Source organism: Leucoraja erinacea, chromosome 26 (assembly GCF_028641065.1).
Source record: "Leucoraja erinacea ecotype New England chromosome 26, Leri_hhj_1, whole genome shotgun sequence".
Classification (NCBI taxonomy): Eukaryota; Metazoa; Chordata; class Chondrichthyes; order Rajiformes; family Rajidae; genus Leucoraja; species Leucoraja erinaceus.
The window spans coordinates 15001799-15025704 of NC_073402.1; the positions used below are offsets into that span (position 1 = coordinate 15001799).

The window sequence follows — 23906 nt, forward strand, 5'->3', positions numbered from 1 at the left end:
GACTCTGTGCATCTACTCGATCTATTCCTCTCGTTAAATATACTGCTGATTACGACATCTCCATTTGCATGCAGAATAATGTAAGGCTGTAATTGAATTATTAGGCAGCAAATTTATATTTAATTTGAATTATGTGTTAATATATCAGTTACCTTTGTGTAATATTAAAACATACTCTGAAGAGCAGACTGATATCTAGAGAATGTAGAAAATGCATGCAAATCGCAAAATATAATGCCGTTTTATCTTAAATTCCTTACACCTTTTTACATGCACATAAAATTAAATAATGGACCATTGGTGGAGACAACGTGAGTACTTGTTATATACATAATTATAGACTCAAAGTAATTTCACTGGAGAATCTAGTGTGTACATGGTAATTTTCTGAAGGGTATCACATCTTGTTGCAGCTGGTTAGCTTAGAGGTTTGATTAAGGTGACTTGCAAAATACAGATAACGATCGTTTGTGTTCAAATCACAACTTTGATTTGACTGCAGCTTTTCCAATTATATTGATAGTGATATAAACCCCAGACAATTAGCCTTCAGTACTTTTCAGAGTGCGGTCAAATTGCTGCAATTATTGTTATGACCAGCTAAACTTGTGATAATCTGAATTCCTACCACATTTTTGTTGGTCTGCAGTGTAAATACTGCTGATGAAAGTCACCGTTTGTGCCTATTTTACAAATGGGCGCAGTAGAGCTATGATGGTGACACAGCAACTACATTTTCATGCAATGAATCTGGAAAATGCTTATCCTACTTGTACTGCCATGGACTTGATTAATCCAATTGTGTTTTAATTTAATTATTATTTTTTTTGCACTGTCTATTTCCTTTCACTGTGTTGTAGAATTTATGTGTAATTTACGCATAATTTATGTTTGCATGTTGTCTGAGTCCTTGTGCCGCAATCAAGATTTTCATTGTATACTGTACCTCACCGCAATTGTGCAAATGGCAATAAACTTGACTTGAGACCTACCAGTGCTTCTTAAACTGGTGAATGGTTCACCCAAGGGTGAATGAAATTATTTTGGGGCGAATGAAACTAAAGGGGTAAATGACTTAATTTATTCAGATATTTATACTCAAGGGAGAACAAGACGAAAATTACCAAAAACCATAAGAAAATGTAGTCGAGAGTGAATTAAATTTTGTGATAAAGACTCAAGGGTGAATGACACTGAAATAGTTTAAGAAGCACTGACCCCATAGACAATGAGAGCTGAGTTCACATGTCACCACAGCAGTTTAGTTTAGTTAAGAGATACAGCGTGGAAACAGGCCCTTTAGCCTACCGATCTGCGTCGACCATTGATCCCTGTACACGAGACCATCTTGTGGACCATCCAGCTTCAAACCAGGCACTGAATTGTAGCATTGCAATGTCACGCCCAGCATGGTCAATCTTGCAAAGTCTTTATAAACAGCTAGGGACTGATAGCCAAATTGGAAGAGCTGTCCCACAGACTAGTCAAGCCCTGTAATTGTACAGAATTATGCCTTGCAGGCTGCAAGAATACCTCCGTCCTCAATGATGCCAGGTTGCAGAAAGTGAGTGCTGAAGAAAAAGCTGAAGCAATCACAACCAAGGCTGTGATGAAGTCTGATCCAGGCAACCCCTAAACTGGGCATTGGTGAGTAATTTATTGAGAGGCATTACTTGATATTGCTGTCAATGTGGAGTGCTGAGGTTATATCCGTCTTGCCTTCTATGATGCCCGCAAACAAGAGGCATATCTCCAGCCAATTTGATTCGCTCCAAATTATACTATGATATGGCTGGGGGAAGAAGCTACAGAACCAGAAACTATTCCAGTAATATGGAATATCTCTGCTTCAGAATTAGCGCCATTTCAAGGTAAGCTGTTCCAAGACAGTTGTAACAATGGCATCTACCTGATAATGTGGAAAATTGTCCAAATATGGCACTTGCAAATCCAATTCAGTTAATTGCCACCCAATCAGTCGACCCCTCTCATTCATCAGCAAATGCTGGAAGCCTACATCGACAGCAATATCAGGTGATGCCTCAATAAATTACCCACAAATGCGCTGTTTGGGTCTTGCCAGGATCAGACTTCATCACAGCCTTGGTATAGACCCAAAGAACTGAATTCAATAAAGTGAGTGATTCCCCTTGAGATCAAGGTAGTATTGTGTTGGAGGGATTTGTGTGTTTGACCTGCGCGCTGAATTTGGATTTCACGTGGGGCCAAGATCAAGACAGCACACAAAAAAAAACTTGCACGGTAGCAGTAAATCACTCAGTTTATTCAGGCCTTGTTACAGTATATACTGGTGAGCTGTTTCAGTTCTGAGCTCAAAAATGCTCGACTGCCCCTAAAATCTGCCAGTACTTTATAGTATTCACATTACAAAAGTTACAAATGGATTCTGCAGTTTCACACTTAATTATCAAGATGCTGTACTTCATAATTGGGGATTGATCTTACCAATTATTAACATATTGGGATTAGCTTATTCTAGACCCTTCTTGTAGACAACCATTCCCCGTTGGATCATCTGTGTGTATATTGATTGCGGATCTAATACTCTCTCCCTAGTCTGGTTCAGTAAACCACTGAGTCGAACACTGGAGTCCGAACCCTTCTTTATTTGTATACAACACCACGGGGCCGGCCTCGGATCCACTCACTCGAGCCCTCAGCAGCCTTGTGCAAACAGAACAGAAAGAATGACAACCGACACGCCCCGACAAAACTATCACCCTTGTATACCCCGAAACAGTGGCGGGAAAACTAATGGCCACCACAAACCAATCACGGCACCTATTGAGTACACAGAAACAAAGTAAAGACATATTTGGTGAGATAACCCCTCTGGACCAATCATAGATGCCGTCGGGAAGATATAGAAAAAAAGTAGAAACATAAAACTTCCCTAACCAATCACAGACACGGGACAAGCGTCAGTGTATTGAAACATAACAAAAACCTCTTCAGGAACCCAGACTTAGTGGCGACAGGTGGGCCACGTGGGCAGAAGCTTCTTGGAGCTTCTTCAGAGGTCCAGACCTAGTGGGCACAGCTAAGTCACATGGGTCTCCAGCACCTTGCAATACATTGTCACCATCAGTGAAGTCCAATCTTTCACAGACACCTGCCATTTTGAAAAGTACCCAGTTCCCTGCATATTCACATGTACAGAAGGATTTGTGGACCCCTTATCGAAACATGTCTTTATGTGTTAGTTAGCATCCATCCTGAGTGAAAGTGGATTGATGAACTCCGTAAAGTTAATGTTTGTGATGGTTGAAGATGCTTGTGAACAATGTTTAACGTCCAACAATGTTAAGCATCCATGTTTAACGTGTACTTGATAAAAATCTACAGCCAGATTGAAAACAGACTTTTCGATGGGTTAGGCAGGAAATGCAATTGTATGAAGTAATGGCTGTTTATTTTTTTCATTTAAAGTTACGTACACAATGCTTATTATAGTTGTCAGTGTTGTTTCAGAAATAAACTAATTTATAAGGTGCCATAGTATTTTAGTGACTATTTTTTGATATTATCCTTTTAAAATCTTTTTATTAATTTTTTTCATAAACCAAAAAAAAATGATAAACATAACATTGATATTGATACAAGGTACACAAAAAAGCTGGAGAAACTCAGCAGGTGCAGCAGCATCTATGGAGCTCCATAGATGGTGCTGCACCTGCTGATTTTCTCCAGCTTTTTTGTGTACCTTCGATTTTCCAGCATCTGCAGTTCCTTCTTAAACAGTGATATTGATACATATGGATCAGGATTACATTTACAACAAGTATAATCCTAAGTATTAGCCCAGTGTCAAAATACACATTGGGTATAGTAAATATAGTTAATTGTTTAAAAGAGAACTTGTATATATAAAACCCAAAGATAAAAAGAATAAAAGGAAAAAAAGAGAAAAACAATACCCCCTAAACTAAAATAAGCAAAACAAAATCTGGGCTGCAAAGAATTTCAACAATTTAGATCTCTGTTTGTCGTCAAGTCCATTCCACCGTATAAAAGTAAAATAATTATTATAACGGTTGGAGAGCAAACAATTTATATTGTGTGAAAATATTGAATAAAGCTTCCCCAAGTCCTATCAAATTTAACCAAGGGTTCAACAAAGCCACTCCTAATTTTTTTCTAAATTTAAACATGATATCGTTTCAGAGTACCAATGGAGTGTGGTAGGAGGATTAGAGTATTTCCATTTAAATAAAATAGATCTTCTGGCAATTAATGTAGTAAAAGCAATCAACCGCTGCGCTGAACGGGACAGATGAATAGAATCTGACATTGGTAGCCCCAAAATTGCAGGAATAGGATGTAAATCAATACCTAAAACTACAGAAACAGTATCAAAAATGTATTCCCAATATTTTTCCAAAAGTGGGCATGACCAAAACATACGAGTCAGTGAAGCCACTTCAGAACTACATCTGTCACAGGTAAGATTTATATGAGCATAAAAATCAGCTAACTTATCTTTTGACATATGAGCTCTGTGAACCACCTTGAATTGTATCAGAGTGTGTCTTGCACACATTGAGGTATTAACTAATTGAAGAATCCTCTCCCATTTCTCTATAGGTAGAGAAATTTGTTCTCTTTCCCAATCATTCTTCATTTTATCAGATGTACCTACTTGTAATTTCAAAATCAACTCATAAATATTCGTCATTAAACCTTTCTGATGAGGGTTCAAATGTAAATTTTTTCCTGAGATTTCGGTTTGATGTGGTAACTATTTTTTGATATTATCAATCCAGTAGACATTGACAAATCGAGTCCAAAATTGAATTAACTGTGCTTTGGTAGGTTGAAACAACAGGCTGGACAATAATTTCTGATGTCCATTATTCCAATGGTTTAGGAGCTCATCTAAAATTCTTAATTTGGCATAGGTGGTGCTAACAAGAGGACCAATTCAATTCAATTCAATTCAACTTTAATGTCATCGCACAAATACAAGTATGAGTACAACAAAATACAGTTTTGCGTCAGTCCGTAGTAGTTGTGCATAAAGAAATTTAAAAAAAATAGAAAGAGAGAAGATACAGAATAATCAAAAAATACAGAATAATTAAACAATGGGGACGGAGGGACCGGAGAAATCTATCGGCGGGACTCCGAGTTCAGCAATGTGATTGTATTGTTGTAGAAGCTGTTCCTCATCCTACTAGTACGTGACCTGAGGCTCCTGTACCGCCTCCCTGATGGGAGGAGGGCAAAGTCCATGGTTGGGGTGTGAGGGGTCTTTGATGATCTTCCCAGCCCGTCTCAGACACCGTTTTCGGTGGAGGGCATCCATGGTGGGGAGCGGGGCACCGATGATGTACACCAATATAGGCAAGTACTATAAACTGGTTTAGTGTGTTAAAAGATTTGTCTCAATTGTAGACATACAAGGTTTCATGCACACCGTTTCATGTATTTTCACACACCTAGTAGATATAAATGGCACCTTATTTCTTCAGTTATCTGTAACAATGTCTTCTGAATTCATAAAATTCTCAGTCTCATGAAGAGGATGGTACACAAAAGGACACCAATGACTCCCAGCATTAACTTGGTTGAGAGAGCAAATCCTTCAATGCCTTAAGGAGAACAAAGGAAAATGATAAACTTTGAAGTTAAACCTGGTGCAAATACAAAGGTAATTTAATTGAGCCTTGATTTTAAGGTGTAAATTATTTCTATAACATTATATCCAATCCACCAGGGGGCAGGAGATTCAGCCAATTTCAGGCAATAAGATGCCATCAGGAGACACTTGAGGTGAACTGGATTAATTAATTGCATGAATAATTAAATATATACCTGTATATGAAACTTAATGCTAAAATTATCCTTTGACTATTTCTGTTCTTTCAAAAATCGTTAAAAGTGCAATTTCAATTTGATTCCAAATCAGGCCTAATTAAACATCATTAATCCTGGATGCTTAGCATAGTCTAGTTTAGAGATGAAGCATGGAAACAGGCCCTTCGGCCCACTGAGTCTACGTTGACCAGCGATATCCATAGACAAGCACTATCCCACCCACTAGGGACAATTTACAATTTTTACCGAACCAATTAACCTACAAACCCCGTGCGTCTTTGGAATGTGGAAGGAAATCGGAGCAACCAGAGAAAACCCATGTGGTACAGACAGCACCCGTAGTCAGGGTTGAACCTGGGTCTCTGGTGCCATAAGGCAGCAACTCTACGGTTGCGCCACCATGCTAATTTTGATGGGTGACTGTCAGCATGAACTTGGTGGGCCAAAGGGCCTATTTCCATGATGCATCACTCAATGACTCATATGACTCCTTTGTATATACGTCTGTAACCCTGTATCTTGGGGTATTTGATATCCCAGTTATGTGACCCAAATTCAAGTTTCAATTTCACTGAACAGCACCAAGAGAATTTCTGTGAATGGAATGGAGAGCTAGAAAATGTCTACTGTGATGTAGGAGGAACCAGAATCTCCCTGGCGTTATTAAATTCAACGACAATAGGTGTTTTGAGGTTCACAACTTTCAAATACAAAATAAAATATTTGGTTCAGTGGATCACCTCGGTATAACATTAAAACTAAATACTTTACCAATATCCTCAAATGTGATGATGACACTTTCAGGTGATATTGTTCCTCCATTGAAAAAAGCGACAATTGACTTTAATTTGTCAGCACAAGAACCAACCGCTATTCCAGTGGCAGTAAATCCAAATGCAGCAATGACATTCTCTGCAGCAAAAATAGAATAAACTGGAAAGAAGTATATTTAATTTATTTGCAAGCACTGTTATAATAGTGCATAGTGCATAAGCTGCATTCAGTCACACTTATCTGTCTATATCAGGGGTCGGCAACTTTGTTCTGCAATGAGGTTAGGACGCGTGTCTGTGAGCCGATGGCGGGCCTCATCTATCACGTATACACATGGATCCCGCCCCGGTTGGCAGGCAACAAATCACGTGTTCACACAAGGTAGACAAAAATGCTGGAGAAACTCAGCAGGTGAGGCAGCATCATGCAACCTTGCATGTCTCACTCGCTGTGTTTCTCCAGCATTTTTGTCTACCTTCCATTTTTCCAGCATCTGCAGTTCTTTCTTAAACGTGTTCACAGAAGGTGTGTGGCCGTGCCGGCTGCTTTGCGCAGGATGCGGTACAGCCAGAGGTCGAGCTCGGTGCTCGGTCGCGCTTGGCAGGCCGGATGATTACGGGAAGAAAAAAAATCTGCCTGCAGGCTGGATGATTTCAGATTACGGGCCCTGGGCCGTAGGTTGCCGAACCCTGGTCTACATCATCATATCCCCCTTAATTTTATGTTCTAATATCTTTATTGTAAATCTCTCACTTAACCCATTCTCCATTTAAGTGTGGATTTTGGTGGATTTAAGGGATTTAATTAGCTGAATTAACTATTCAATTCTCTCATGGAAGAATTCAAGTGCTGTTATCTAGATTAATTGAAACTCAGTTACTATTCACTTTAGCAAGTAATTATCTGAATAGATTTATGTGATAAATTGAAGGTGTTGCAATATTTTGTACTATTACATATCAGTCATCTGATAGAATGGCAATACACATATAATTCAGGGGTAATTAATGCCCTTGTTCCTAAAGTATGATCCTGTCTATGGATGAGCGGGCCCTGCTCCGAGTACAAGTACCTCCTGAGGGTCATAAATATACACTAAGCTTGTAAAACTAACTCTGGGAATGCTTTGTATTTGGGAAGAATAACTTCTCACAATGCACCTCAGCAGCTGTTGAAACACGTTATTAGAGAGAACTGATATTAACCGAGAGAATGGGGAGCACACAAAAAAGACAATATATATAAAGCAATAGAGTTGGTTTCCATTTATTGATTTCTTGGATTCATGTGGTGCAACAGTATCGTAAAAATTAAAAGTTTCAGGTATGGGTGAAAGATGATCAAGAATATAAAAAATAATCTCCTAGCGGCGATTTGATAATCTCCCTTCTGCTTTATTTTCTTGCTTATTTCTTTTCACTATCTCTTTTTCTCTCTTTTTATTCACACACACTAGACGCTCCTCTATCCTTTACTATCTATTTCTTTCTTATTTCTCTCTTAAAAAAAAAAAGGAAGTTGTACAGAGAATGTATTATGTTAACATAATTTTGGGAACCTGTAAAAAGGTACCACTGTATTGTACTTACTTCTAATAAATAAATACATTTTTAAAATTAAAAAAATATATATATATCAAGCAATAAACAAAAATATGGAGAAAGAAAGCACTTGCCTGCTACCAATCCCCCCAACGCAACCTGAATAATTAAGCCATCCACTGTAAATTAAAGGAATCAACATGGATAGTAAGCCACATGAAATAGAAAAGTATATACAAGTGTAATAGTATTATGATCAACTTATTTTCTTTTACATTAATTATGTTATTGACAATAATGTGAATTTATGGAGTGGCTGTTGTGAGAGTGGCTGTTGTTAAGGTACAGTTGTTGAAAAGCCGTCCTTGAGGTACAGTTGTTGAAGTACAGTTATTGAGGTACAGGTGTCGAGGTACAGTGGTCAAGGTACAATGCTGAAGCTTTGCCTCGAGACGCTTCAGTGAGGAGGCTGAGTAGCAAAAAGATAAGATAAAGTGAGACATCTTTCAACTTTCCCTTTAGCCTTATTGTAGTCGGGATGACAGTTAGAACACTGGTAGTTCCTCGTGCAGGATGTGGGAGATCAGAGAGACTTTGAATGTTCCTTTTGACTGTACCTGTAGCTTCGGTTGGACTCATTCAGGAGCATTTGAGTTGATGAGAGCATCACAGATAAGAGTTTCAGTGAGGTGGTCACACCTATGGTACACGTACCAGGTAGTTGGATGACAACCAAGAGTGGTGAAGAGGGTAGGCAGAGAGTGCATGATTCATTTGTGGCCATTCCCCTCAGCAATAGGTATACCTCGTGGATACTGTTGGACAAGTTTAAGGTTTTTCAGCCAGACTGTGGCACCACAAATGTCTGTGATGCTCAGCAGGGAAGAGGTGGAGTTAGGGAGAAATATAGTCATGGAAGTCTTGATAGTTAGAGGAATAGACAGAAAATTCTGTGGCTGTGATCAATATACCAGGATGGTGCATCTCCTCAAGGGCATTAGGATCAACTATGTTATAGGAAAGACTCGACTAAGTGGGGCCCGTTGGGTCCCAGCATCACACGGGAGGGCTGGTCCTCCAACGCAATATTCCACCTCTCCACCAATTCCAATATTGGGGGGGGGGGGCTTTCTGGAGCGCTAGTATTAGGTGTTGTGGGCTGAAGGGACTGGTTTCCAGAGGGGTAGTATGGGCATTGTGGGCCAAATGGATTCTTGGGCTGGTGGCTCAGTCACTCAAGCCTGTTGTACTGGCAGCTCACTCACTCACGGCTGGTGGTCTGGCAGTTGACTCACGGCTATTCCTTGAAATGGAATTCCATTTCAAGTAGGGTGCAAGGCCAGCAAATTTAAGTGCAGTTTCTTGCCACTTCAAGCAGGGTGCAAGGCCACCAAATTCAAGTGCAGTTTCATACCATTTCAAGCAGGGTGCAAGGCCACTAAAGACAGCAAGTTGTTACCTCTCCCTCCTCCATTTTGCAGAGACTGAGCCATGCCCAGACTTCTGGGTTTTATAGTCCCTCCCCCTCCCACCAAAAGGGGTGTGGCCTTCATGGCATGATTGACAGGAGAGAGAATCTCAACATTTTTTAAACACTAATAACTCTTTTATTTTTCAACAATGGGAAAAATCCTTGGCACCTGATGAGCGGAGGGGGACTGGGTACAATGGTCAAAAATCACAGCCATACGTGGTAGCGCTTTTTCTAAAATCAATATAAAGTGCAAACAGGAAGTGGTCAGGATTAGACTTTTAATTATATAGAAGACAAGGCAACTTTAATTAGGCAAGGCAACTTTAATTAGGCAACATAGCTTTAGCATTTCCAAACCAAAGGTAACGCAGCTTTAGCATTTCCAAACCCAACGCAAGACAGCTTTAGCATTTTCAAACCAAAGGCAACACAGCTTTAGCATTTCCAAACAATATTTTCAAACCACATGAAGGGCACTGACAGGTCAGTAAAACCACTCACAGTTTAGTAGACATGTGTTCAGTGTTATTCACAGCTCAGACTGTGAGACGTGACCCTCTCGCTTCCCCCATTTTGCAAAGACTGACTGAGGCACTCAACACCTCCAGGTTTTATAGTCCCTCCGGAAGGGGCGTGGCCTTCAGGAGAGAGAATCTCAACATTTTTTAAACACTAATAACTCTCTTGTCCTGCGCAGCAGAGGGGGACTCCGAGTAATATGGCCACAAATCACAGCCCTAAGTGGCAGCGTTTTTCGAAAATCAATATACAGAACAACAGGAAGTGGTCAAGATCAGACTTTTAGTAATATAGATAATGTCAAACTTGAAAGGGTTCCGAAGAGATTTACGAGGATGTTGCCAGGACTAGAGGTCTGAGCTACAGGGATAAGTTGAGTAGGCTTGGTCTCTATTCCTTGGAGTGCAGAAGGATGAGGGATGATCTTATAGAGGTGTATGAAATCATGAGAGGAATAAATCAGATAGATGCACAGAATCTCTTGCCCAGAGTAGGGGAATCGAGGACCAGAGGACATAGGTTCAAGATGGGGGGAAATAGATTTAATAGGGATCTGAAGGGTAACATTTTCACACAAAGGATGGTGGGTGTATGGAACAAGCTACCAGAGGAGGTAGTTGAGGCAGGGACTGTGACAATGTTTAAGAAACAGTTAGATGGGTACATGAATAAGACAAGTTTGGAGGGATATGAACCAAACACAGTCAGACTTGACTAGTGTAGGCAGGACATGTTGACCGGTGAGGGTGGCTTGGGCCGAAAGGCCTGTTTCCACACTGTAACACTCTATCACTCTATGATTCTATGTCTCTGAGCGGTTACAAACAAATTCTCATGGGGGAATGTGAGCAGCCAGGGGTTGTTATACATATTGGTACCAACGATATAGGTAGAAAAAAGGATTAAGTTCTGCAGAATGAATGTGTGGAATAGGGCAACAGATTAAAATCGATCTCAAGAGAAGGAATTGCTGGATTATTTCCAGTGCTAGTGAGAGTAGGAATAAGAGGATAGGGTTCAGGAGTTGCTGCAGGGTGGCAGTGGTTCAGGTTTTTGGATCAATGTGATCTCTTCAGGAGCAGATGTGACCTGAAGGACAGGAAGAACTGGTTGCACCTGAACTGGAGTGTCCAATACCCTGGCATGGGGAAGGGAGAAACTTGGAAAGGCTGCAGGTGTCACTGGATGGAAATAAAAGAGGAGATCTAGGAACAAGTCTTGCATCTCCTGTCGTTGCAGGGTAAAGTGTTTGGTGGGAAGGGATGAGCAAAAGCCAAGGAGTTGCCTAGATAGTGGTCTCTACAGAATGGGGTGGAGATGGGAGCATGTAATTGATAGTGGGATCACAATGAAGGTGGCAGAACGATGTGTTGGATGCGGAGGCTGAAGGGGTAAAAGGTGAGGACCAGTGGAACCCCCCTCCTCGCTACGTCAGCTGGAAAGGGGGAGTGAGAACAGAACTGCTGGACACAGAGGAGACATGGGTGAGGGGTCCAACCACAACAGCAAGGGTGAATCTATGATGAAGAAAGATGACTTCTTGTATCTCCTAGAGTAAAAAACTATATCTTGGGAGCAGATGCTGTGGAGGCGGAGGAATTGAAAGGAAGGGATGACGTCTTTGCAAGAGGCATGGTGGGAGGAGGTGTGGTCAATGTAGCTGTGGAAGTCAATGGGGTTATACTAGACATCAGCCGATAGACGCAAAAAGCTGGATTAACTCAGTAGGACAGGCAGTATCTCTGTAGAGAAGGAATGGTTGACTTTCCGGGTCGAGACCCTTCTTCAGACCAGAAACATCACCCATTCCTTCTTTCCAGAGATGCTGCATGTAGCACTGAGTCACTCCAGCTTTTTGTGTCTAGCTTTGGTTTAAATCAGCACCTGCAGTTCCTTCCTACACATTTCAGTTGATAACCTGTCCACTGTGATGGAGACAGAGAGATCGAGAAAGGGGGGATTTATCATCATTGGATGAATAATCTGGAATTCCTTACTTAACAATATTAGCAAAAACAATTACAGACTGAGCTCTCCAGCTGTTCAGAGAGAAGACAGCCAACTTTTCAGAGATAAATTCCACTATGTTGTCTGCCTTATCTTCCAAGAACTAATTTGAAAATATATACTCCAGTGACAAATAAGCAGATAAGTCATTAGTTCCCTTGCAGCAATAGACTGTAATATCTTACCTGCAGGGAGAGTGCAGGCCAGTAGTAGAAAAGACAGGCGATGCATTTTGATTTCACTTCCAGTTGAAATGACCAGTTAAGATTGAGAACAATTTCCTCCTGTTGCTGAAATGAAGAGAAGGAATACAGAGCATGTCAGGCATAGGTTCCATCTGACAGGACATTAGCACTCTCACAAATAAAATTATTGATAAAAATTTGCTGCTTTTCCTGAATATTACTTCTGATTGATCGCAGTTTGTGTCCCCGGTGTAATTATGAAACTTGATCTGAATCATTGCATATTTGCAATTCATTTTGGTTTCGTCAACCACATTAATTACATTGAACATAGGACATAGAAAAATATGACACATGAACAGGCCCTTTGATTCACAAAGTGCCGAACATGATGTCAGGATAAACTGATCTCATCTGCCTGCACATGATCCATTTGCCTCCATTCCCTGCATATCCATGTGCCTATCTAAAAGCCTCTTAAACACAACTAATGCATGGAAAATGTTACTTCATGTTTGAAGAAGCACAATGGGAATATTCTTGTCCTTTTTGGCATGGGGCCGTGGTTGCTTCATTGCTCTGAATTTCCAATTGACGAGATATGATTGAGAAAAACTGATGATTTTCCAAACACATAACTTGATCTTCTTGGTCTTTGGTAAACTGCAGAACATATGACAATTATGAGCAAACTCTTCTATTCTGCAGCATTAAGAAACTGAGACGATCTATCCACCACAAATGATTAATTGTATTAGGTTTGAGCCAAATTGTCAAATGCAGGATGTGTCTTAGTTACAGGAGATCATGTGCCAGAGCATATTTTAACTAATGGAGTACTTATAAAAACAGAAAATGCAGCAAACCCTTGATAGATCAGGCAGCATCAGTGGAGAGAGGGACAGATTAATGATTCAGGTTAAAGACCTGAATTCTTGGGCGAGAAATAAAGTTAATATCTCAGCTCGTAGACCAATATCAACAGATTCTGCCTGTTTAGTTTTCATTTAGTTTACTGCACGGAAACAGACCCTTCGGTCTACCTGGTCCACACCAACCAACGATCCCCATAAACTATTACTATCCTACACACTAGGGATAATTTACAATTCACTATTTTTACCAAAGCCAATTAACCTACAAACCTGCACATCTTTGGTGTGTGGGAGTAAACCCACATGGTCACAGGGAGAACGTACTAACTCCATACAGCCAGCACCCATAGTCGGGATCGAATCCGGTTCTGTGGCGCTGGAAAGGCAGCAACTCTACCACTGCGCCACCCTTCTCTCAAACAACGGGTTGGCTGAGGAGGCCACATATAGACCCCGACTTCGGATGGACTATGAGGGGGAGAACTGGATATTTTTAGTGCCTTCCCTCACAGGGAATTCTGCTGTGGGGGAACGTTTCTTGTTGATTTCTATAGTGTACTGTTTTTTTTTATTTTGTATGGATTTATTGACATTTAATCTATTCAATTAGTTTAATCAATCTCTGTAAAGCACTTTGGTTCAAAGTGATTTTGTTTAAAAGTGCTATATAAATAAACATTATTATTATTATTATTATAATCATTTCTCCTCACTTTTGGAATTTTGAAATAGGATAAATGTCTCTCACGCTTACCCCGATTTCCACAATTATTTACAGCACAAAAAATGACAATTTCAGCGGTTTTTAATGGGTAAGAAAGTACGCGTTTCGAGTATTAACAGTATATGCCGGAAGCTGCCATGTCCTCCACATGGATTGAGCTGATCCGTGCGTAACGCCCTTTGACCCAATGACCTTACGTGCAACCCCTCTATAAGATAACCAATATCTAATGGCCCTGTCACAGTGCGAGTCCACCCACAAGCGATCCCGAGTGAAAGAAAAAAAGCACTCGTGGTTGTCTACGAGATTCCAAGTTTATGTTTACAAGTTTAAACGAGTTCCCACGTGTATGTCTAAGTTTGCCGTTTACTTCTCATTTCTGCGATGTACCAAGTTCCTCTCCCGAGTTACCAAGTTCCTATCCCGAGTTACTCTTGAGCCAACAACGACTAGCAACGTGTGGAAAAATCATCACATGGATAAAAATGATGTCATGCAGTTTTTTTTAACTATAAAAAGCCTCCTGTGACCATGGACAGAACTGCCCCGATGATCATCTTCTCCGTGTCTCTTATGTAGCTGTATGCCTTTGTCATGTAATTAACCACTGTGTGTTTGCAAACAAAAAAAACGGGTTTAACCTTTTATCAAATCATTGCCTATCATTGCTACAATGCAATAAATGACATTTAAAGTACTTGGCTGTCAAAAAAAGCGCAAAACGTAAAGGTGTTTAAGAAACGGACTGCAGGGAGAACTTGAAAGCTTTTGTAAATCGATTAAATTCAGGTAGAAGTTGAACTCAAGATCTAAATCCCCTGAAAGTTAAGTTTCTTAACACAGAGTAGATGTTCTGCCGGAACGGAGTTGCTGAATAAAATCATCTCCCGTTTTCCTCCGTTTCTTGCATGACCTCGGCTTGCAAGCTTTATTTCACACTCCGTGGTCTGTGTAATGTATATAAGTGTAAAACAATAAACTGAACAAGAAGGCCCAGTGTTCTCCCCTGTTAGTTTAGTTTAGTTTAGAGATACGGAGCTGAAACAGGCCATTCGGATCACCGAGTCCGCGCCGACCAACGAACAAAAGACCTTGTTGCCTTAACGCCACTATTTTGGTTTCACTTGGTCAATCTATGTAACCACTTATGTCCCTAAACACTACTCTTCAGAAGGTTTTACATGCTACTTTGTAAGCACGAGCACGCAGATGGATGTCTGCTGGTCTACAGTTCATGAACTTTCCATCTTATGGGTCAAAACGGGCAAAGGATGTCATTTCAATATTTCCGTGTTTGCCGTTGCTCTGGGAAGCCAATTGGAAGCACTCAGATTGGTTTCCAATCATTCCTCTCCTATTTCCTGCTATTTAGGCAGCAACTCTACCGCTGCACCACCGTGAATGAAGGCCTGTTTTAAGTATCAAATAGAGGAGCTGGACAGCATCTCATACAATAAGAATATCCTGATTCAGTATTGAAAGTTATTCAATTTTAGAACTTAAAAAAACTAGGCAGGATCTCGGCCCCGCACTCGCTGCCATTGTGCAGCAAGGAGGTGGTGGCGGCGAAGCAACAGTGTTAAAGAAGGCAGCTCCATCCTGTGTCGAGGACTTCATAATGCAGAGAGCATTATAAACAGTTGCCGCAAAAAAAGATTTTGTGTGGATCTGGTATATCTGGGTATTGAAGGCGCTTCTGGTCTGCAGTGTGCAATAGTCACCAACATACACTGCATCTTTAGAAAGGAAAAATACAAAACATGTCAATCCCACTGGATAGGCCTCAGTCATGGTGCTGCACCACACGGAAACAGGTCCTTCAGCCCAGCTTGGCCGTGCCGTCCAAGTTGGCGTCTTGGGGTATAACCATATAACCATATAACAATTACAGCACGGAAACAGGCCATCTCGGCCCTACAAGTCCGTGCTGAACATTTATTTTCACCTAGTCCCATCTACCTGCACTCAGACCATAACCCTCCATTCCTTTCCCATCCATATACCGATCCAATTTATTTTTAAATGATAAAATCGAACCTGCCTCCACCACTTCCACTGGAAGCTCACTCCACACAGCTACCACTCTCTGAGTAAAGAAGTTCCCCCTCATGTTACCCCTAAACTTCTGTCCCTTAATTCTGGTCATGTCCTCTTGTTTGAATCTTCACTACTCTCAATGGGAAAAGTTTATCCACGTCAACTCTGTCTATCCCTCTCATAATTTTAAAGACCTCTATCAAGTCCCCCTTAACCTTCTGCGCTCCAAAGAATAAAGACCTAACTTATTCAACCTTTCTCTGTAACTTAGTTGCTGAAACCCAGGCAACATTCTAGTCTCCTATGTACTCTCTCTATTTTGTTGACATCCTTCCTATATTTGGGCGACCAAAATTGTACACCATACTCCAGAATTGGTCTCACCAATGCCTTGTACAATTTTAACATTACATCCCAACTTCTATACTCGATGCTCTGATTTATAAAGGCTAGCATACCAAAAGCTTTCTTTACCACCCTATCTACATAAGATTCCACCTTCAGGGAACTATGCACAGTTATTCCTAGATCCCTCTGTTCAACTGCATTCCTCAATTCGCTACCATTTACCATGTACGTCCTATTTTGATTTGTCCTGCCAAGATGTAGCACCTCACACTTCTCAGCATTAAACTCCATCTGCCTTCTTCCAAATGGCCTAAATCTCACTGTAGACTTTGGAAATCTACTTCATTATCCACAACACCACCTATCTTAGTATCATCTGCATACTTACTAATCCAATTTACCACAGCATCATCCAGATCATTGATGTACATGACAAACAACAGTGGACCCAACACAGATCCCTAAGGCACCCCACTAGTCACCGGCCTCCAACCTGACAAACAGCCATCCACCATTATTCTCTGGCATCTCCCATTCAGCCACTGTTGAATCCATCTTGCTACTCCTGCATTAATACCCAACAATTGAACCTTCTTAACCAACCTTCCATGAGGAACCTTGTCAAAGGCCTTACTAAAGTCCATATAGACAACATCCACTGCTTTACCCTCATCAATTTCCCTAGTAACCTCTTCAAAAAATTCAAGAAGATTAGTCAAACATGACCTTCCAGGCACAAATCCATGTTGACTGTTCCTAATCAGACCCTGTTTATCCAGATGCTTATATATATTATCTCTAAGTATCCTTGCCATTAATTTGCCCACCACTGAAGTCAAACTAACAGGTGTATAATTGCTAGGTTTACTCTTAGAACCCTTTTTAAACAATGGAGCAACATGCGCAGTACGCCAATCCTCCGGCACTATTCCCGTTCCTAATGACATTTGAAATATTTCTGTCATAGCCCCTGCTATTTCTACACTAACTTCCCTCAATGTCCTAGGGAATATCCTTTCGGGACCTGGAGACTTATCCACTTTTATATTTTTCAAAAGTGACAGTACTTCTTTTTCTTTGATTCTCATAGTTTCCATAGCTACTCTACTTGTTTCCCTTACCTCACATGATTCAATATCCTTCTCCTTGGTGAATGCCGAAGAAAAGAAATTGTTCAATATCTCCCCCATCTCTTTTGGCTCTGCAGGTAGCTGTCCACTCTGTCTCTCCAATGGACCAATTTTATCCCTTGTTATCCTTTTTCTATTAATACAGCTGTAGAAACCCTTTGGATTTACTTCCACCTTACTTGCCAAAGCAACCTCATATCTTCTTTTAGCTTTTCTAATTTCTTTCTTAAGATTCTTTTTACATTCTTGATACTCCTCAAGCATCCTATTTGCCTGCATGTGGCCCATAGCCCTCTAAACCCTTCCCATCCATTTATCTGTCATTAATAACCTCAAGAAAATATTAAGTCTACGTGAGCCTGCTTCAGTTTCCTGGGTACAACTCAGAGAGAAGTCTCCCCCCTTTCCAGGGTTAATCGCTCTGTTTATAATGCTCTCTGCATTATGAAGTCCTCAACAGGGAACCCCATGGGCAATCACTACCAAAGTGTATGCCCACACAGTCAGTACACCTCTCGTACACTTGTCTCTCGTACTTAGTCACCCCAACCACCCCCTCCCCCCACAACCCTCCTCTCCTCCCACACTCCCCTCCCCCCCCACCCCCCCCCCCCCTCCCCCCCATCCCCCCCCCCCCTCCACCCCCCACCTTTCCCTCCGAACTCCTGTCCCGTCTCGACCCCCTGGGAAACTGAAGGGAGCGACAATCAGCTGCCACGGATACAAATAATGTCATACACAAGAGACGGCAGATGCTGGTTGACAAAAAGTGAACACACAGTGCTGGAGTAACACAAAGACGCAGTAGAATTTTGGATATGTCATCCCATCACTCATTCCTTCTCTCCAGAGGTGCTGCCTGCCCGCTGAGTTAAAGAGTGCCCACGGTAGACTCACGAGTCACTACGGTAAACTCACGGATTACTACGTTCTTACAACGAGTTTAAAAATTTAAAATTTTTACTTCAAGAGTAAATTTGACTCGTGGAAATCTTTCATCATGTTGAAAGATTTTCAGGAGTTAACAAGTTTCCCGAGTACCTGCCTTTAGCATTACGAGTCGCTAAGTCACGTCCACGAGTTCTGACGTTCCCGCTACGTTAATTCTACGTGATTACCACGAGTTTGATTTGTTTTAAACTCTGGATCACTCGTGGGTGGACTCGCACCGTGACACAGGGGTTTAACCAAGGAATGAAAGAGCAGTATTACTCAGACAGGGCATGCAGGTCATGCCCAAGATCATACATCACAGAGATTGGATGTTTCTCTCTGAACGCCAAAAGATCAAGTATATGCAGCAGGCCCACAAAAACATGTTGAAATTTAACAATTGCTTAATTATTCTCAAATTTGTCTTTTGATGTCGAAAAATGTGGCTCATCATGTCGAAGCCGGGTTTTATATGATGGAAAAGTAATATAATTGGAAACTAAATTCTGAATCATTGCATCAACATGTTCTTGCTGCTAAACCCAACTCCAGAACAAAATAGCATAACACTCACCAAAGGATATGCTGCAAACTGCACGAAATATGACTTCAAGCCCAGGTTGTGCACAAACCCCACAGTTTGACTCCGGAAAATTGCATCGACAGTGGCATCTGGCACCGCGCCTGTGTTATTTAAGCCGGGTCTTCCGTCAGGTTCAGTTTCGTTTTCTTCAAGAGAGACACAAGAGGCTGCAAATGCTGGAAACTGAACTGAAACCTAGAGGAATTGTTCGAAAAACATCTATTCGGCTCTTTTTTTTGTTTTGGGATTTACAGAATACCCGAAGTATTTCCTTGTAACCTATCCTGTATGCAATGCCCCTCAATTCCAGCTTGATTTTTCTTCCACTTATGTAAGGAATAGTTTACAGCACCCAATTATCCTGACAACTAGTATGTTTTGGGATGTGGGAGTCTTGCTGTGAGAAACTCATCCAGTTACCAAAGAACATGCAAATGCCACAAAGAGGGCACCCAGAGTCAGAATTGAAGCTGGGCATTGGAGCTGTGAGGAAACAGAAGGACTATTTCAGCAGAACAAGATCTAAGACCAGTGCACCACCCCACTTGAGAAAAACCCGCAGTACAGATTTGATAGTACAGGCTATAAAACTGTACAACTCCTCCCCCTTCTGTCGTGGGGTAGACTGACTCTCCTCCCCACTCCAAATCTTTGCACATCCCCTATCCTTTCCACTTGTCACTTTAATTTCATGTATCTTGTGTTTTATGACTATTGGCAGATTTATTTCCCTCCTGGGATAAAGAAAGTTGTATAGTACCATATCATAACCACAGAGCGTAAATGGAATCCTACATGAAATTGCAACATAATTTTGAAAGCCAAAACCATGCTCAATTTAAATAGTGAAACTGGATGGTTGATATTGTAAAGACATGTCTTAACATTATTCGCAGTCAGCCTGATATTTCCGCAATGGAGCAACAAGAACGGAACATTTATTGGTAACGAGTACAGTCCTGCACTGATGACCGGAAACAGCTGCACGAGCATTAGAAACAATAAAAGGAAATATCACATGCTCTGTGATTTGCTGATCCAACAAAAGAGTTCAACATAAATTCTTGCTTTGGCCATAATTAGAATATAACTCTATAGGGACTTCTAAAAGTCAGACTCCAAAACTTGGTAAGACTTTTCTCCAAAGAGCAATTAACTCCTGATTTTCTGCGCTCTTCTTTGTTATTTTGTGAAAAGAGAGGTGTGATTTTGAGAATATATTTTACAAGTAAATTCACCTCTAGCTCTGAACTGTTGCCATCAAAACGTTCAAAGGCAAGTTTCAACAGGCAAGCTGGCTCTCCTTGTAGTGTAATTCTGCTCCTATTCTCACCCCGTTAGTCTAATTCAGTAAAACATTGAGTCAAGCACTGGATCAACTAAACTTATTTATTTCTCAACACAAACACACTAACCTATACAATACCTCACCAATACCGTGGGTCTTTGTCTCTAGTCGACCAAGCCCTTCAGCCTTGTGCGAATAGACATCTCCAGCAAGTGCACTTCTAGAAGATCGACACCGACTCTTGTGGTGTCCCCTCTCATATACTGTATCGGACCTGTGGCCCGAAATACACGGGGAGGGAAACCCCTACAAACCAATCAAATAAAGTTCATACAAAACATAAATTGACAGTTCCCTAACCCGATCACAAAATACCCCATTACTTTGTTTCTACATAAAGTTCCTAATGGAAGTCAGTTCCCCTAAGTAAAGAAGCATTTTACCAAGTGATATAAACAATTCAGGCAATTCCCCTCACCTTGACCAACCACAAGATAACAGTGCAAAGACCATGCAACATAGTTAATAGTGGTATTATATCATACCTTTCCCCAACCAATCCTGGTCGTGCATTTGCAGCAAGGCCCAGTTCTTTCTGCAAAACCCTCATACATATTAACAATTGAGGGGACATCTGGACATCACCCTGTACTTAGCTTCCTCCCAGAACCCAGGCATTCCAGAGCCATGAACCTCATGATCTTTGCAAAACGATGCCAAAGACAGAAATCCTCCTTTTGTCGGACACTAAAATTGCCAATATTATCAGTAGCCCCAATGAAAAAAGTTCCAACCTGATCTCTGGGGCCATCGGACATTGCACAATCTCCTTGTGGCTGAGTGTTTTTTTCCTCCTAATCTCCAGTTTACTCCTACAATCTAAACTCATGTAGATGGACACAAGATACTGGAGTAACAGCGGGACAGGCAGCATCTCTGGAAAGAAGGAATGGGTGACATTTTGGGTCGAGACCCTTCTTCAAACTGTTAATTCCATCAATAAATTGTAGATGCAGGTAAAAAATGGGTGTTTGATGGTCAGCATGGACTCAATGAGCTAAGGGGGTTGTTTTCTTGCTGTATCCCTCTATGAATCAATGACAGTTACAACTCCAGTTAATCCAGGTTCATGGATAATTAGGGCAGGACAAAGGACATTTATTGTCGCGTACATCAATTGGTGTAGTGAAATTTGAGTTGCATGATTTTAGAGAAAATGCTGCCACTTATGGCTGTGATTTTTGGCCATCTTATTGTGAGTCCCCCACTGCTGCGCAGGACAAGCAAATTTTCCCATTGATGAAAAATAAAAGTTATTAATGTTTAAAAAATGTTAACATTCTCTCTGCTGCCCCTGCTGGTGGGAGGGGGGAGGGACTATGAAACCCGGAAGTGTTGTGCCTCACTCAGTCTCTGCAAGATGGAGGAAGTGAGAGGGTCACATCTCTCTGAGCTGTGAATAACACTGAACACATGTCAACTGAACCGTGAGTGCCCTTAATATGGTTTGAAAATTAAAATGTGGTTGCTTTGAAATGCCGCACTGCAAATGGTTGTTGGTGGTGGTAACTGCTTTGAAATGCCGCACTGCAAATGGTTGTTGGTGGTGGCAACTGCTTTGAAATGCCGCACACTAAATGATTGTTGGTGGTGGCAACTGCTTTGAAATGCCGCACTGCAAATGGTTGTTGGTGGTGGTAACTGCAACTTCCTGTTTGCACTGTATATTGATTTTAGATAAAACGCTACCACTTACAGCTGTGATTTTTGGCCATCTTAGTCAGTCCCCCTCCGCTCATCAGGTGCAGAGGATTCTTCTCATCAATGAAAAATAAAAGTGTTATTAGTGTTTAAAAAAATGTTGAGAATCTCTCTGGTCATTCATGACATGAAAGCCACGCCCCTTCTGGTGGGAGGGGTGAGGAATTATAAAACCAAGAAGTGTGGGTGTGGCTCAGTCTTTGCATGATGGGGAGGGAGAGGTCACGACCCTGTCTGAGCTGTGAATCAACTGAACACATTGAATGGCTACTGAACTGTGAGTGTGGTGTTTACCTGGTGTTTTGTGTGGTTTTATGGGGGGTTTATGGTGGTTTCACCCTGCTTGAAGTGGCATGAAACTGCACTTGAGTTTGGTGGCCCTGCACCCTGCTTGAAGTGGTAGGAAACTGCACTTGAGTTTGGTGGCCCTGCACCCTGCTTGAAGTGGTAGGAAACTGCACTTGAATTCGGTGGCCTTGCACCCTGCTTGAAGTGGTAGAAAACTGCACTTGAATTCGGTGGCCTTGCATCCTGCTTGAAGTGGTATGAATTTGGTGGCCTTACACCCTGCTTGAAGTGGTAAGAAACTGCACTTGAATTTGGTTGAAGTGGTAAGAAACTGCACTTGAATTTGGTGGCCTTGCATGCACCCTGCTTGAAATGTGATTTCAAGGAATAGCTGCGAGTCAACTGCATGCCCACCAGCCGGGAGTGAGCTCCCAGCACATCAGGCTTGAGTGACTGAGCTGTCACCCGAAGAATCCATTTGGCCCACAGTGTCCATACTAGCCCTCTGGAAACCAGTCCCTCCAGCCCACAATACCCATACTAGCACTCCAGAAAGCCCCCCCCCCCCCACCCCACTGCACTTGAGTTTGGTGGCCCTGCACCCTGCTTGAAGTGGTAGGAAACTGCACTTGAGTTTGGTGGCCCTGCACCCTGCTTGAAGTGGTAGGAAACTGCACTTGAATTCGGTGGCCTTGCACCCTGCTTGAAGTGGTAGAAAACTGCACTTGAATTCGGTGGCCTTGCACCCTGCTTGAAGTTGTAAGAAACTGCACTTGAATTTGGTTGAAGTGGTAAGAAACTGCACTTGAATTTGGTGGCCTTGCATGCACCCTGCTTGAAATGTGATTTCAAGGAATAGCTGCGAGTCAACTGCATGCCCACCAGCCGGGAGTGAGCTGCCAGCACATCAGGCTTGAGTGACTGAGCTGTCACCCGAAGAATCCATTTGGCCCACAGTGTCCATACTAGCCCTCTGGAAACCAGTCCCTCCAGCCCACAATACCCAATACTAGCACTCCAGAAAGCCCCCCCCCCCCACCACCCCACTGGCCACCAATATTGGAATTGGTGGAGAGGTGGAATATTGTGTTGGGGGACCTGCCCTCCCGTGTGAACTTGAGACCCAACGGGTCCCACTTAGTTTAGTTATATATAAAAATCTGGAGAAATATATATGTGTGTGTGTTATATGATTTTATACATCTATTTCATATACGTGTGTACACATGGTATGCTAGCCTTTATAAATCAGAGCATTGAGTATAGAAGCTGGGATGTAATGTTAAAATTGTACAAGGCATTGGTGAGACCAAATCTGGAGTATGGTGTACAATTTTGGTCGCCAAATTATAGGAAGGATGTCAACAAAATAGAGAGAGTGCAGAGGAGATTTACTAGAATGTTGCCTGGGTTTCTACAACTAAGTTACAGAGATAGGTTGAATAAGTTAGGTCTTTATTCTCTGGAGCGCAGAAGGTTAAGGGGGGACCTGATAGAGGTCTTTAAAATGATGAGAGGGATAGACAGAGTTGATGTGGACAAGCTTTTCCCTTTGAGAATAGGGAAGATTCAAACAAGAGGACATGACTTCAGAATTAAGG

General features: G+C 41.6%; 2 long non-coding RNA genes across 2 annotated transcripts; both read right to left on the minus strand.

The window, feature by feature from the left end:
* Window positions 1-4948: 4948 nt before the first annotated feature.
* Window positions 4949-6771, minus strand: LOC129709675 (uncharacterized). Its single transcript, XR_008725541.1, has 2 exons — window positions 6610-6771; window positions 4949-5612 (listed from the first exon to the last, which is right to left on the minus strand). It is a non-coding gene; the product is annotated as an uncharacterized LOC129709675 (long non-coding RNA).
* Window positions 6772-8292: 1521 nt separating this feature from the next.
* On the minus strand, window positions 8293-21518 carry LOC129709674 (uncharacterized). The gene is made up of 3 exons (XR_008725540.1): window positions 18960-21518; window positions 12339-12443; window positions 8293-8332 (listed from the first exon to the last, which is right to left on the minus strand). It is a non-coding gene; the product is annotated as an uncharacterized LOC129709674 (long non-coding RNA).
* Between the last annotated feature and the right edge of the window lie 2388 nt (window positions 21519-23906).